The sequence below is a fragment of the Moschus berezovskii genome, chromosome 26 (genome assembly GCF_049115385.1).
Source record: "Moschus berezovskii isolate FMDL1 chromosome 26, NW_MosBer_1.0, whole genome shotgun sequence".
Lineage (NCBI taxonomy): Eukaryota > Metazoa > Chordata > Mammalia > Artiodactyla > Moschidae > Moschus > Moschus berezovskii.
The window spans coordinates 44,848,629-44,861,263 of NC_142485.1; the positions used below are offsets into that span (position 1 = coordinate 44,848,629).

The 12,635-nt window shown below is 39.9% G+C and overlaps 2 pseudogenes; one reads left to right on the forward strand and one right to left on the reverse strand.

The window, feature by feature from the left end:
- Nucleotides 1–12,635, reverse strand: part of LOC129557401 (frizzled-3-like) — a 929,688-nt pseudogene that overhangs the window by 101,232 nt on the left and 815,821 nt on the right.
- LOC148773786 (G2/mitotic-specific cyclin-B3-like) overlaps nucleotides 1–12,635 on the forward strand; it is a 55,224-nt pseudogene that overhangs the window by 7,315 nt on the left and 35,274 nt on the right.

Here is a 12,635-nt window from a genome sequence, read left to right on the forward strand (position 1 = left end):
AGTCTGCTTATCCCATAAGAAGCCTTAGGGGAGGCTTGTTTCTTGTTACTCTAGAGAAATTACTGTCTCCTTAGGCCTGCGACGAGTTGACTCACTGGAAAAGAGTCTGATGCTAGGAAGGATTGGGGGTGGGAGGAGACGGGGACGACAGAGAATGAGATGGCTGGATGGCATCACCGACTCGATGGACATGAGTTTGAGTGAACTCCGGGAGTTGGTGATGGACAGGGAGGCCTGGCGTGCTGTGATTCATGGGGTTGCAAAGAGTCGGACACGACTGAGCGACTGAACTAGGCCAAAAATGTGTGTTTTCCAGCTGTTTTTAGGGAACTGATCACAGGTTCTGCAAGTAGATATGAGTATTCTCACCTAGGATTTGGGAAAAGGATTTACTCCTAGGAAAACTTTTATTGGAAGAAGAGTTAGAAAGTGGAGTAAGACCTTTCTATATCCTCTCCTCATTCCAGTGGGAATTACTTCTTTTAGGAAGAATAGATTTCTAAGTCCCCCTTTCCATCTTCTTCCCCACCCCCTCCCAGCTCCAGACACCCACCAGTCTACTATCTGTTATAGATATACCTCTGTGGATATGTCTCCTCTGGATGATTCATATAAATAGAATCCTATAATATCTAGTTTTTTTGAGGTACTTTTGTTCAGATCGATCTTATTTACCAATAGTTCTCTTTTCTTGTTCTGATTTCTAGTCATTCAGTGATTTGGTCACACCAGGTTAATCATTCTAATTGAAGTGCTGCTGCTAAGCTTTGCATCTGACACATGTCAACAAATGTTTATTTTTTATCTTTTTATTATCTTCACTGGGAAAGCATCTTGTGAATAGCCTAGGGTGAAGGGAATATGATTAGATACCATGAATATTAAGTACCAGACCAACTTTCTCTTATAAGCTTTCATAAACCTTTTATAAGCCTGTCTCTTATAATCCTCTCTCATAAGCTTCAAACAATATTAATTTCAATCTGAGTTTCACCAGATGCCTAGTGGTGATAGACAAAGACAAATGCAGCTAGTGAGAGAGACTGACACATAAGCAAATCACTCATACGATGTGCTAAGTATTATAATGAAAACCTTTTTATATAAATAAAGGTAATAAGTCATATATGAAAAAGCAAGATAAGGATTTCAGGGGGAATTTTTTTAGAAAAGTGTGAGGACCTAGATCATAGAAACTATACACTATGCTACTTAGTAGATTTACTATGTTACCCATTGATTTTTTACCCTCTAGTCTGTCTCCTGGGGTTGCAGTCCTTTCCCTTTCCATATATTTAGTAAGTGTAGTGACAAAATGAAATGATAGGTAAGGATTCTAGGAACTACAGTCTTCTCACCCAGACATTGTTTTCTTTGCAGATACAAGGCAGAACTCTCACCAGTAGTAGTCTTAACCACCATGGCGCCAAACATTATAGATGAATTGCTCACTCTGGATATGTCTACCAGCTCCAAGACACCCAATACTGAAGAAGCATCTCTTTTCAAAAAGCCATTCATTTAAAAAGAGGATCCCACTTCTGAGAATGCAGTCCTCACGAAGAGGTCATTACCTTCAAAGAAGTGCACAAATCAGGGGGTGATGTCCCTCTTGCAGAAGCCACTGTCCTTGCAGGGAAGAGTGAATGTGATGTTGTACAGCCAGTGACTTTTGGGAAGAAGCGTAAAACCGAGGAGGCAGCCATCACCAACAGGACATTATCCTTAAAGAATATGTGCCCATATCAGGGAAAGCAGTCCTGCTTGGGGGAGGAGTTGGCCTTGCAGGATGTCAGTGTTGAAGAGGATTCTTCCTTTATGGAGCTCCAGAATGTTAGGAAAAAGCTCAAAACTGAGGAAGCAACCTCCACCAGCCCATTATCATCTTTAAAGAAAAAGTATATCACTCAGAGGAAGATGTCCTGTAGGAAAAATCCTCTAGTACTGCAGAAGACCACCTGTGAAGAAAAGCCACTCACTAAGGAGTCTTTTAAGAGAAAGCCTACTGCTGAGAAGGAGTCCTTTTTCCAGGAACCACCTGCATTGCAAGAGAAGCACACCTCTGAACAAGAAATATCCATCTTGATGAAATCATTGGACTTTCAGGAGAAGATTGACACTGAAGAGAAATCACTTTTTAAGGAACCATTGGCTTTGAAGAAGCAATCTACCACTGAGGAGACAACCTTCATCATGAGGCCATTACCTTTAAAGAAAAAGTGCACTACTCAGAGGAAGAGGAAGATGGCCTACTTGAAGAAGCCATTAGTATTGAAGAAGACCACCTCTGGAGAGAAGGCACTCATTAGCCAGTTCCTGTCCTTTAAAAAGAAGCCTACCCCTAAGGAGGAGTCCCTCTTCCAGGACCTCTCAGTGTTGCAAGAGGAGCATACCACTGATGAAGCAGTGACACTTTTGAAGAAGCCATGGGCATTGCAGAAGAAAGATGGTGAAGATGATTTTCTTATGGAGCCACTTTCCTTTAGGAAGACTCATACTACTAAGGAGGCAACACTTCCCAAGAAGCCACTACCTTTAAAGAGGAAGCGTACAACTCAGGGGAAGTTGTACCACTTGAAGAAGCCACTAGTATTGCAGAAGGTCACATCTGAAGAGAAGTCACTTGTTAAGGAGCCATTACCCTTTAAGAAGCCACCTACCACTAAGGAATCCCTTTTCCAAGAGCCATCAGCATTGCAGGAGAAGCACCCCATTCTAGAGGAGGCATCCATCTTGAAGAAGCCTTTGGTCTTGCAAAAGACTCCAACTGAGGAGGAATCACTTGAAAAGGAGACTTTGACTTTTAAGAAGTTTACCATTGGGGAGGCACCCTCCACCAATATGCTGTTATCTTTATAGAAGAAATGTCCCACTCAGGGTAAGTCCTGTTTGACCAAGCCACTAGTATTGCAGACCATTTCTGAAGAGAAATCACTCATTAAGGAGCCTACCACTGAGGTGGAGTCCCTCTTGAAGGAACCATCTGCACTGCAAGAGAAGCACACCACTCAGGGGAATGTGGCCCCCTTAAAAAAGCCATGGGCATTACAGGAGAGAATAGACAGTAAAGATGAATTTCTTATGGAACCACTATCATTTAGGAAGACACACACCACAAATGTGGCAGTCTCTACCGAGGAGTCATCTTTAATGAAGCAAATGTGTGCCACTCAAATAATGTCTATCTACCAAGAACTGTTGGGTTTGCAGAATATGATTGGTGAAGGTAAGAATTCCTTTATGATGCCAGTATCATCTAGGAAGAAGACTTCAACTGATGAGGCAGTTCTTACCAAGACACCATTATCTCCAAAAATGAGGCAAATCACTCAGTGGAACACGGTAATGGAGAAGACCACCTCTGAAGAGAAGTCACTCTTTAAGAAGTCGTTGCCCTTAAAAAAAAGTCTACAATTGAAGAGGGGCTCCTCTTCCAGGATCCATTTGTATTGAAAGAGAAACATACCTCTCTGCAACAGGCGTCCCTCTCAAAGAAGCCATTGACCTTACAGGAGAACATAGCCACTAAAGAAAAATCATATATCAAGGAACTGTTGACCATGGAGAAGTCCTTGGTCTTGCAGAAAACTGATAAGGAAGTGGACTTCTTGAAGATGCCGTTGGCTTTGCAGAAGAAAAGCACCACTGAAGAGAAATTATTTTCGAGAAACAATTGGTTCTGAAGGAGAAGATCTCCCCTGAGGCAGCAGCCAGCATAGAGAGACAATCATCTTTTAAGAAGCAGCCCACTGCTCAGGGGGAGGTGTTCCTCTTGAAAAAGCAGTCAACCTTGCAAGAGAACATCACCAGTGAAGAGGAGTGCATTATTAAGCAGCCACAGGCCTTGCAGGAGAAGCCCAACATTGAAAAGGAGACCATCCTGAGGGAGTCCTTAGCCTTGCAGGAGAATTCCACGATTGAGAAGGAGGCTGTCTGGAAGGAGCCATTGGCCTTGCAAAAGACACTCACTCACAAAGAAGACACTTTTCTCAAAGATTTCACCCTCCAAATTGAAACCAACCCAGATGTGTCCACCACCACCTCTGAATCTGGAACAGGCTTGTTCAACACCATCACCATGTCGTGCAGTACCATAAGCAATCCAGTACTTGTGAATCCAATTTCAATAAACCTTTCTCATCTTGCAACAAGAGATCACAGCAGGAGGTATTCTGCTTTCTTTCTTCTTAAATTAGTTGAAGTGTTCTTTGTTGTCCTGGAGGTGGCGGCTAGCAGAGATTTTTTTGCCTTCCTAAGCAATTGAGTTGTATATAGTAAGTGATATTAAACCAAACTGGCCTTGTAGAGTCTCTTGACTTCATGATTGGAATAGAAAGTATTTATTCCAGGGCCACCCTCAAGGGTCTGGAATACTCTCTGTGTGTGTATTTCAGTAGTGGTTAGACAATTTCAGGAAATTGCCTTTCTTAGTAATTGCAATCTGCATTACATAGGACCTTAGCTAAAGATCGGAGAAGGCGATGGCAAGCCACTCCAGTTCTCCTGCCTAGAAAATCCCATGGATGGAGGAACCTGGTAGGCTGCAGTCCATGGGGTCGCTAAGGGTCAGACACGACTGAGCGACTTAACTTTCATTTTTCACTTTCACACATTGGAGAAGGAAATGGCAACCCATTCCAATGTTCTTGCCTGGAGAATCCCAGGGACGGGGGAGCCTGGTGGGCTTCCGTCTATGGGGTCACACAGAGTCGGACACGACTGAAGTGACTTAGCAGCAGCAGCAGCAGCAGCAGTAGCTAAAGATGAGTTAAATTCACAGAGGCATCTTCCAAGGAAGATGGTTTATAAGTTGTAAATTAGAAGGAAACTGAGATGAGATTTGGTACCTGGGAGGAGAAACAACCTGGATGTAGGCAAAATAACCTGGTTAAAGGTATAGAAGGGAGGAAAAGGCTAACAAGAAGATGAATTGGGCCCAATCAAAACATTGAAACATAACAGGTGACATAAGCTGGAAGATTGTAAGATCACAATGTCTTTCTTGGAGAATCTTGTGCTTACCTGTAATAATAGTGCCTGGTTCTTAGGGCAGAGCAGGTATGTATAAGGATTAAGTATTTCTTGGTTACTCAACAGTATGAGGATTACAGGGCAAAGGCTTGAGTTGAAGATAAAAGTGGGAAGAAAGGAGTAATTTTTTATGTGTGTGTGCTAAGCTTCTTTAGGAATCTTTCTCCTAATATGTCTTTTTGATGATTTCCAAGCAGATGATCCCACTGGGGGATACTGACATAGACCACAGTGAGCCATTTTTCAGCTGTATATGCTAAGGATATCTTCAGTTACATGAAGAAAAGAGAGGTATGTAGGGGATGGGGGTGAGGGGAAATGATTTTCCAGTTCTTGTTTCCTTACCATGCATCCTTCAAATGCAGCTTTAAAGGGGAGATAATGATGAGAAAAATAATAACAGTAGCAACTGACGTCTCCTGGTAGCATACTATGAGTTAAATATTGTGCTAAAGGATTTATAAACATTATCTTGTTTAATTCTCCCAATAGCCTCATGATGGTAGGTATTATTTTCTCCTTTTTATAGTTGGGGGAAACTACTCAGTCAAAACAACTAGTGTGTAGTAGATCTGGGATATGAAGTAGTTTGAATACCTTAGACTGATCACCATAAGCCCACACCTCTAATTGCTTAGGAGGTAATCTCAGACACAAACATTGTCAAGCGAGCTCTTTCTGAGTGACTGCTCTTAGAGATCTTTCCCTTTCTCTATGCAGTTTTCTGGCATTTCATATAAAACCAGACTTTGTTCCAGCTCTCCAACCTGGTGAAATTTTCTTTCTCCTTTCAAATCTGCCAGTCTCCTTTACCACTAATGTTCATCAATTCCAAATTTTCTTCTCTCTCTCAGTGGAACAGATGGGACCAGGGTTATGTACTAACTAGAATTTTAACAGGCCATTCATAAGAGGAATGATGAATGTCTCATCTTCTCTCTAGAGACATGGTAATAGATGAACTGACTCCAGAACCTGTACTTTGTCTAGTATATCTTGGAAGAAGCAAGAGATAATTTTGCTATACTGAAAGTGTGGGCCTTAGCTGAGCAGTATTGGTTTCACTTAAGATCTTGTTAGAAATGCAGAAACCAAAACATCTATTTCTGCTTCATTGACTCTGCCAAAGCCTTTGACTGTGTGGATCACAATAAACTGTGGAAAATTCTGAAAGAGATGGGAATAGCAGAACACCTGACCTGCCTCTTGAGAAACCTGTATGCAGGTCAGGAAGCAACAGTTAGAACTGGACACGGAACAACAGACTGGTTCCAAATAGGAAGAGGAGTACATCAAGGTTGTATATTGTCACCCTGCTTATTTAACTCATATGCAGAGTACATCATGTTGAACCCTGGGCTGGAGGAAGCACAAGCTGGAATCAAGATTGCCAGGAGAAATATCAGTAACCTCAGATATGCAGATGACACTACCCTTATGGCAGAAAGTGAAGAGGAATTCAAAAGCCTCTTGATGAAAGTGAAAGAGGAGAGTGAAAAGTTTGGCTTGAAGCTCAACATTCAGAAAACAAAGATCATGGCATCTGGTCCCATCACTGCATGGGAAATAGATGGGAAAACAGTGGAAACAGTGTCAGACTTTATTTTTGGGGGCTCCAAAATCACTGCAGATGCTGATTGCAGCCATGAAATTAAAAGACGCTTACTCCTTAGAAGGAAAGTTATGACCAACCTAGATAGCATATTAAAAAGCAGAGACATTACTTTGCCAACCAAGGTCCGTCTAGTCAAGGCTATGGTTTTACCCGTGGCCATGTATGGATGTGAGAGTTGGACTGTGAAGAAAGCTGATCGCCGAAGAATTGATGCTTTTGAACTGTGGTGTTGGAGAAGACTCTTGAGAGTCCCTTGGACTGCAAGGAGATCCAACCAGTCCATCCTGAAGGAGATCAATCCTGGGTGTTCATTGGAAGGACTGATGCTAAAGCTGAAACTGCAATACTTTGGGCACCTCATGCGACGAGTTGACTCACTGGAAAAGACTCTGATGCTGGGAAAGGTTGGGGGCGGGAGGAGAAGGGGACGACGGAGAATGACATGGCTGGATGGCATCACTCTCTCGATGGACATGAGTTTGAGTGAACTCCGGGAGTTGGTGATGGACAGGGAAGCCTGGCGTGCTGTGATTCATGCTGTCGCAAAGAGTCGGACACGACTGAGCGACTGAACTGAACTGAGGCTCACCCTAGACTTTCTAAATTTTAAAGATCCTCAAATATCTTTCAAATATGTATGTTAAAGTTTGAGAAGGACTCCTCTATACAGCATGGTATCGTGCTTTTGATTGAATTACAAAGAAGGGGCAGAATCTTGTTGGTATTCATCTACAGTCATATGTGTATTCCTGCCTATATTTCATATTCTGCCAGACTCCTCAATATCTACCCTGATACTTGAATATCATGTGTGTTCATTTCCCAAGGATAACTGACCTTGTCTGGGAAAGGATACTTTGCTCTGTCTCTATCTGATACCAGCTAAAAATAGTGAGTTAGAACTGTGAAGAAATTACTTATGTTGAGGTATAATTTGTTTTTAGATATTAGTTGCATATAGTTTTTCCTAAGTTATAATTTTGAACGACAGGAAGAGTTTATCTGTTAATACTTCTTTCTTTCTGCCAGGAAAAGTTTATACTTAAAAAATATATGACCAGGCAGATTGATATCACCAGTGACATGAGGGCCATTCTTGTGGACTGGATGGTGGAGGTGCAGGTAAGCCTGACAATTGCTGCCTTAAGGGGCTGCTGTTCTCTTTATTGATTATTCACTCAGCATTGCCAGGTCTCAAACACAGTAAAATTTTACTGCGTCTCCAGAGCTGAATAAGCCAGGATTCCTGCCCTCAGGAAGCTTATGACCTAGGGGACAAGATAAGACATGCAGGCAGATAAGAATAATACAAAGTAGAATATACTAAGTAATATAAGAATGCTATTAATAAGACACTATGAGAACCCAGTGGAAGGAGAGAGATTCCTAGAAAAGGTAATCATGGTATGGCAGTTCAGTCATTCTCAAAATCTTGTAAAAGTATATGTAGTGATTGGATAAGGGTCAGTGACAAAGTCTTTCAAGCTTTGGATGGGATGAGTAATAGGAAGGACAGTATAGCCCCAAACAGGGCAGATGGCTGTTTGTTCAGAGTTGACTGTTGAGGGAATATTGTTGTAAATACTTAATTATTACTTTACACTAATGAAGGTGTGATAGTACCTGGATGTTGTAGGTGTCAGTGAATGTTTGATGAATGAATAGATTTAAAGGGGTTGCTCTGGAGTTTGCAAGGAAATAAAAGGCATAGTCTGTGCTCAGCAGAAGAAAAGGTAATATTGTTAAGTATCCTTTAAATACTAGAGTAATGGTTCAGGCTCACTTTGGAGTGACAAACCAGGGAAATGTGGTAAACATGGTATATTTGAACATCAGCAAAGCATGAAAATATCATTCTATGGAAATGATGAAAAATTGTAAATTAGATAAAGTAGAATCTGAGTAGATCTTAAATAAGTAAAATTGATCATAAATATTGCTGATCATTACCAAACAAGAAAGAGATTTCTAGAAGACTGCCAGTGGAATTTGTTTTGATTTACATTTTTTGGGGGGGTTTAATCTTTTTTTAAATTTTTATTTTTATTGGAGGCTAATTATTTTACAATATTATATTGGTTGGTTTTGTCATATATTGACATGAATCCTCCCTGGGTGTACATGATTTTCCCCTCCGGACCCCCCCTCCCACCTCCCTCCTCCCCTTATCCTCCCTCTGGGTCATCCCCGCATACCAGCCCCGAGCATCCTGTAACATGCATCGACCCTGAACTGGCGATTCGTTTCACATATGATAATATACATGTTTCAATGCCATTCTCCCAAACCATCCCACCCTCACTCTCTCCCACAGAGTCCCAAAGACTGTTCTATACATCTGTGTCTCTTTTGCTGTCTCGTATACAGGGTTATCATTTGCATCTTTCTAAATTCCATATATATGCGTTAGTATATTGTATTGGTGTTTTTCTTTCTGGCTTACTTCACTCTGTATAATAGGCTCCAGTTTCATCCACCTCATTAGAACTGGTTCAAATGCGTTCTTTTTAATGGCTGAGTAATACTCCATTGTGTATATGTATCACAGCTTTCTTATCCATTCGTCTGCAGATGGACATCTAGGTTGCTTCCATGTCCTGGCTATTATAAACAATGCTGCAATGAACACTGGAGTACATGTGTCTCTTTCAATTCTGGTTTCCTCCGTGTGTATGCCCAGGAGTGCGATTGCTGGATCATATGGCAGTTCTATTTCCAGTTTTTTGAGGAATCTCCACACTGTTCTCCATAGTGGCTGTACTAGTTTGCATTCCCACCAACAGTGTAAGAGGGTTCCCTTCTCTCCACACCCTCTCCAGCATTAATTGCATGTAGACATTTGGATAGCAGCCATTCTGACTGGTGTGAAATGGTATCTCATTGTGGTTTTGATTTGCATTTCTCTGATTATGAGGGATGTTGAGCATTTTTTCATGTGTTTGTTAGGCATCTTTATGTCTTCTTTGGAGAAATGTCTGTTTAGTTCTTTGGCGCATTTTTTGATTGGGTCATTTATTTTTCTGGAATTGAGCTGCAGGAGCTGCTTGTATAATTTGGAGATTAATCCTTTATCAGTTGTTTCATTTGCTATTATTCTCTCCCATTCTGAAGGCTATCTTTTCACCTTGCTAATATTTTCCTTCGCTGTGCAGAAGCTTTTGATTTTAATTAGGTCCCATTTGTTTATTTTTGCTTTTATTTCCAATATTCTGGGAGGTAGGTCATGGAGGATCCTGCTGTGATTTATGTCGGAGAGTGTTTTGCCTACATTCTCCTCTAGGAGTTTTATAGTATCTGGTCTTACATTTAGCTCTCTAATCCATTTTAAGTTTATTTTGGTGTATGGTGTTAGGAAGTGTTCTAGTTTCATTCTTTTACATGTGGCTGACCAGTTTTCCCAGCACCACTTGTTAAAGAGACTGTCTTTTCTCCATTTTATATTCTTGCCTCCTTTGTCAAAGTTAAGGTGTCCATAGGTGCGTGGGTTTATCTCTGGGCTTTCTATTTTGTTCCATTGATCTATATTTCTGTCTTTATGCTAGTACCATACTGTCTTGATGACTGTAGCTTTGTAGTAGAGCCTGAAGTCTGGCAGGTTAATTCCCCCAGTTCCATTTTTCTTCCTCAAGATTGCTTTGGCTATTCGAGGTTTTTTGTATTTCCATACAAATTGTGAGACTATTTGTTCTAGTTCTGTGAAAAATATCGTTGGTAGCTTGATAGGGATTGCATTGAATGTGTAAATTACTTTGCCTAGTATATTCATTTTCACAATATTTGTTCTTCCAATCCATGAATATGGTATATTTCTCCATCTATTTGTGTCCTCTTTGATTACTTTCACTAGTGGTTTATAGTTTTCTTTGCACAAATCTTTTGTTTCCTTAGGTAGTTATGTTCCTATATTCTTTTCGTTGCAACAGTGAATGGGATAGTTTCCTTAATTTCTCTTTCTATTTTCTCATTATTACTGTATAGGAATGCAAGTGATTTCTGTGTGTTGATTTTATATCCTGCCAGTTTACTGTATTAATTGATTAACTCTAGTAGTTTTCTGGTAGAGTCTTTAGGGTTTTCTATGTAGAGGATCATGTCATCAGCGAACAGTGAAAGTTTTACTTCTTCTTTTCCAATTTGTATTCCTTTTATGTCTTTTTCTGCTCTGATTGCTGTAGCCAAAACTTCCAGAAGTATGTAGAATAGCAGTGGTGAGAGTGGGCACCCTTGTCTTGTTCCTGACTTTAGGGAAATGTTTTCAGTTTTTCACCATTGAGGATAATGTTTGCTGTGGGTTTGTCATATATAGCTTTTATTATGTTGAGATATGTCCCTTCTATTCCCACTTTCTGGAGAGTTTTTATCATAAATGGATGTTGAATTTTGTCGAAGGCTTTCTCTGCATCTATTGAAATAATCATATGATTTTTACTTTTCAGTTTGTTAATGTGGTGTATTACATTGATTGATTTGCAGATATTGAAGAATCCTTGCATTCCTGGAATAAAGCCCACTTGGTCATGATGTATGATCTTCTTAATGTATTGTTGAATTCTGATTGCTAGAATTTTGTTAAGGATTTTTGCATCTATATTCATCAGTGATATTGCCCTGTAGATTTCTTTTTTGGGGGGATCTTTACTAGGTTTTGGGATTAGGGTGATAGTGGCCTCATAGAATGAGTTTGAAAGTTTCCCTTCCTCGGCAATTTTCTGGAAGAGTTTGAGTAGAATAGGTGTTAGTTCTTCTCTAAATTTTTGGTAGAAGCTGTGAAGCTGTCTGGACCTGGGCTTTTGTTTGCTGGAAGATTTCTGATTACAGCCTCTAGTTCCGTTCTTGTGATGGGTCTATTCAGATTTTCTATTTCTTTCTGGTTCAGTTTTGGAAAGTTGTACTTTTCTAGGAATTTGTCCATTTCTTCCAAGTTATTCATTTTATTGCCATATAATTGCTGATAGTATTCTCTAATAATCCTTTGTATTTCTGTGTTGTCAGTTGTGATCTCTCCATCTTTATTTCTAATTTTATTGATTTGGTTCTTCTCCCTTTGTTTCTTGATGAGTCTGGCTAGTGGTTTGTCAATTTAATTTACCTTCTCAAAGAACCAGCTTTGGGCTTTGTTGATTTTTGCTATGGTCTCTTTTGTTTCTTTTGCATTTATCTCTGCCCTAATTTTTACGATTTCTTTCCTTCTACTAACCCTGGGCTTCTTCATTTCTTCCTTTTCTAGTTTCTTTAGGTGTAGAGTTAGGTTATTTAGTTGACTGTTTTCTTGTTTCTTGAGGTGTGGCTGTATTGCTATGAACTTCCCCCTTAGCACTGCTTTTACAGTGTCCCAGAGGTTTTGGGTTGTTGTGTTTTCATTTTCATTCATTTCTATGCATATTTTGATTTCTCTTTTGATTTCTTCTATGATTTGTTCATTATTCAGCAGCGTGTTGTTCAGCCTCCATATGTTGGCATTTTTAATAGTTTTTCTCCTGTCATTGAGATCTAATCTTACTGCATTGTGGTCAGAAAAGATGCTTGGAATGATTTCAATTTTTTTGAATTTACCAAGGCTAGATTTATGGCCCAAGATATGATCTCTCCTGGAAAAGGTGCCATGTGTGCTTGAGAAAAAGCTGAAATTCCTTGTTTTGGGGTGAAATGTCCTATAGAGATCTATTAGGTCTAACTGATCTATTGTGTCATTTAAAGTTTGTGTTTCCTTGTTAATTTTCTGTTTAGTTGATCTATCCATAGATGTAAGTGCGGTATTAAAATCTCCCATTATTATTGCATTGTTATTTCCCCTTTCATAGTTGTTAGTAATTGTCCTACATATTGCGGTGCTCCTATGTTGGGTGCATAATTATTTATAATTGTTATATCTTCTTCTTGGATTGGTCCTTTGATCATTATGTAGTTTCGTTCTTTATCTCTTTTCACAGCCTTTGTTTTAAAGTCTATTTTATCTGATATGGGTATTGCTACTCCTGCTTTCTTTTGG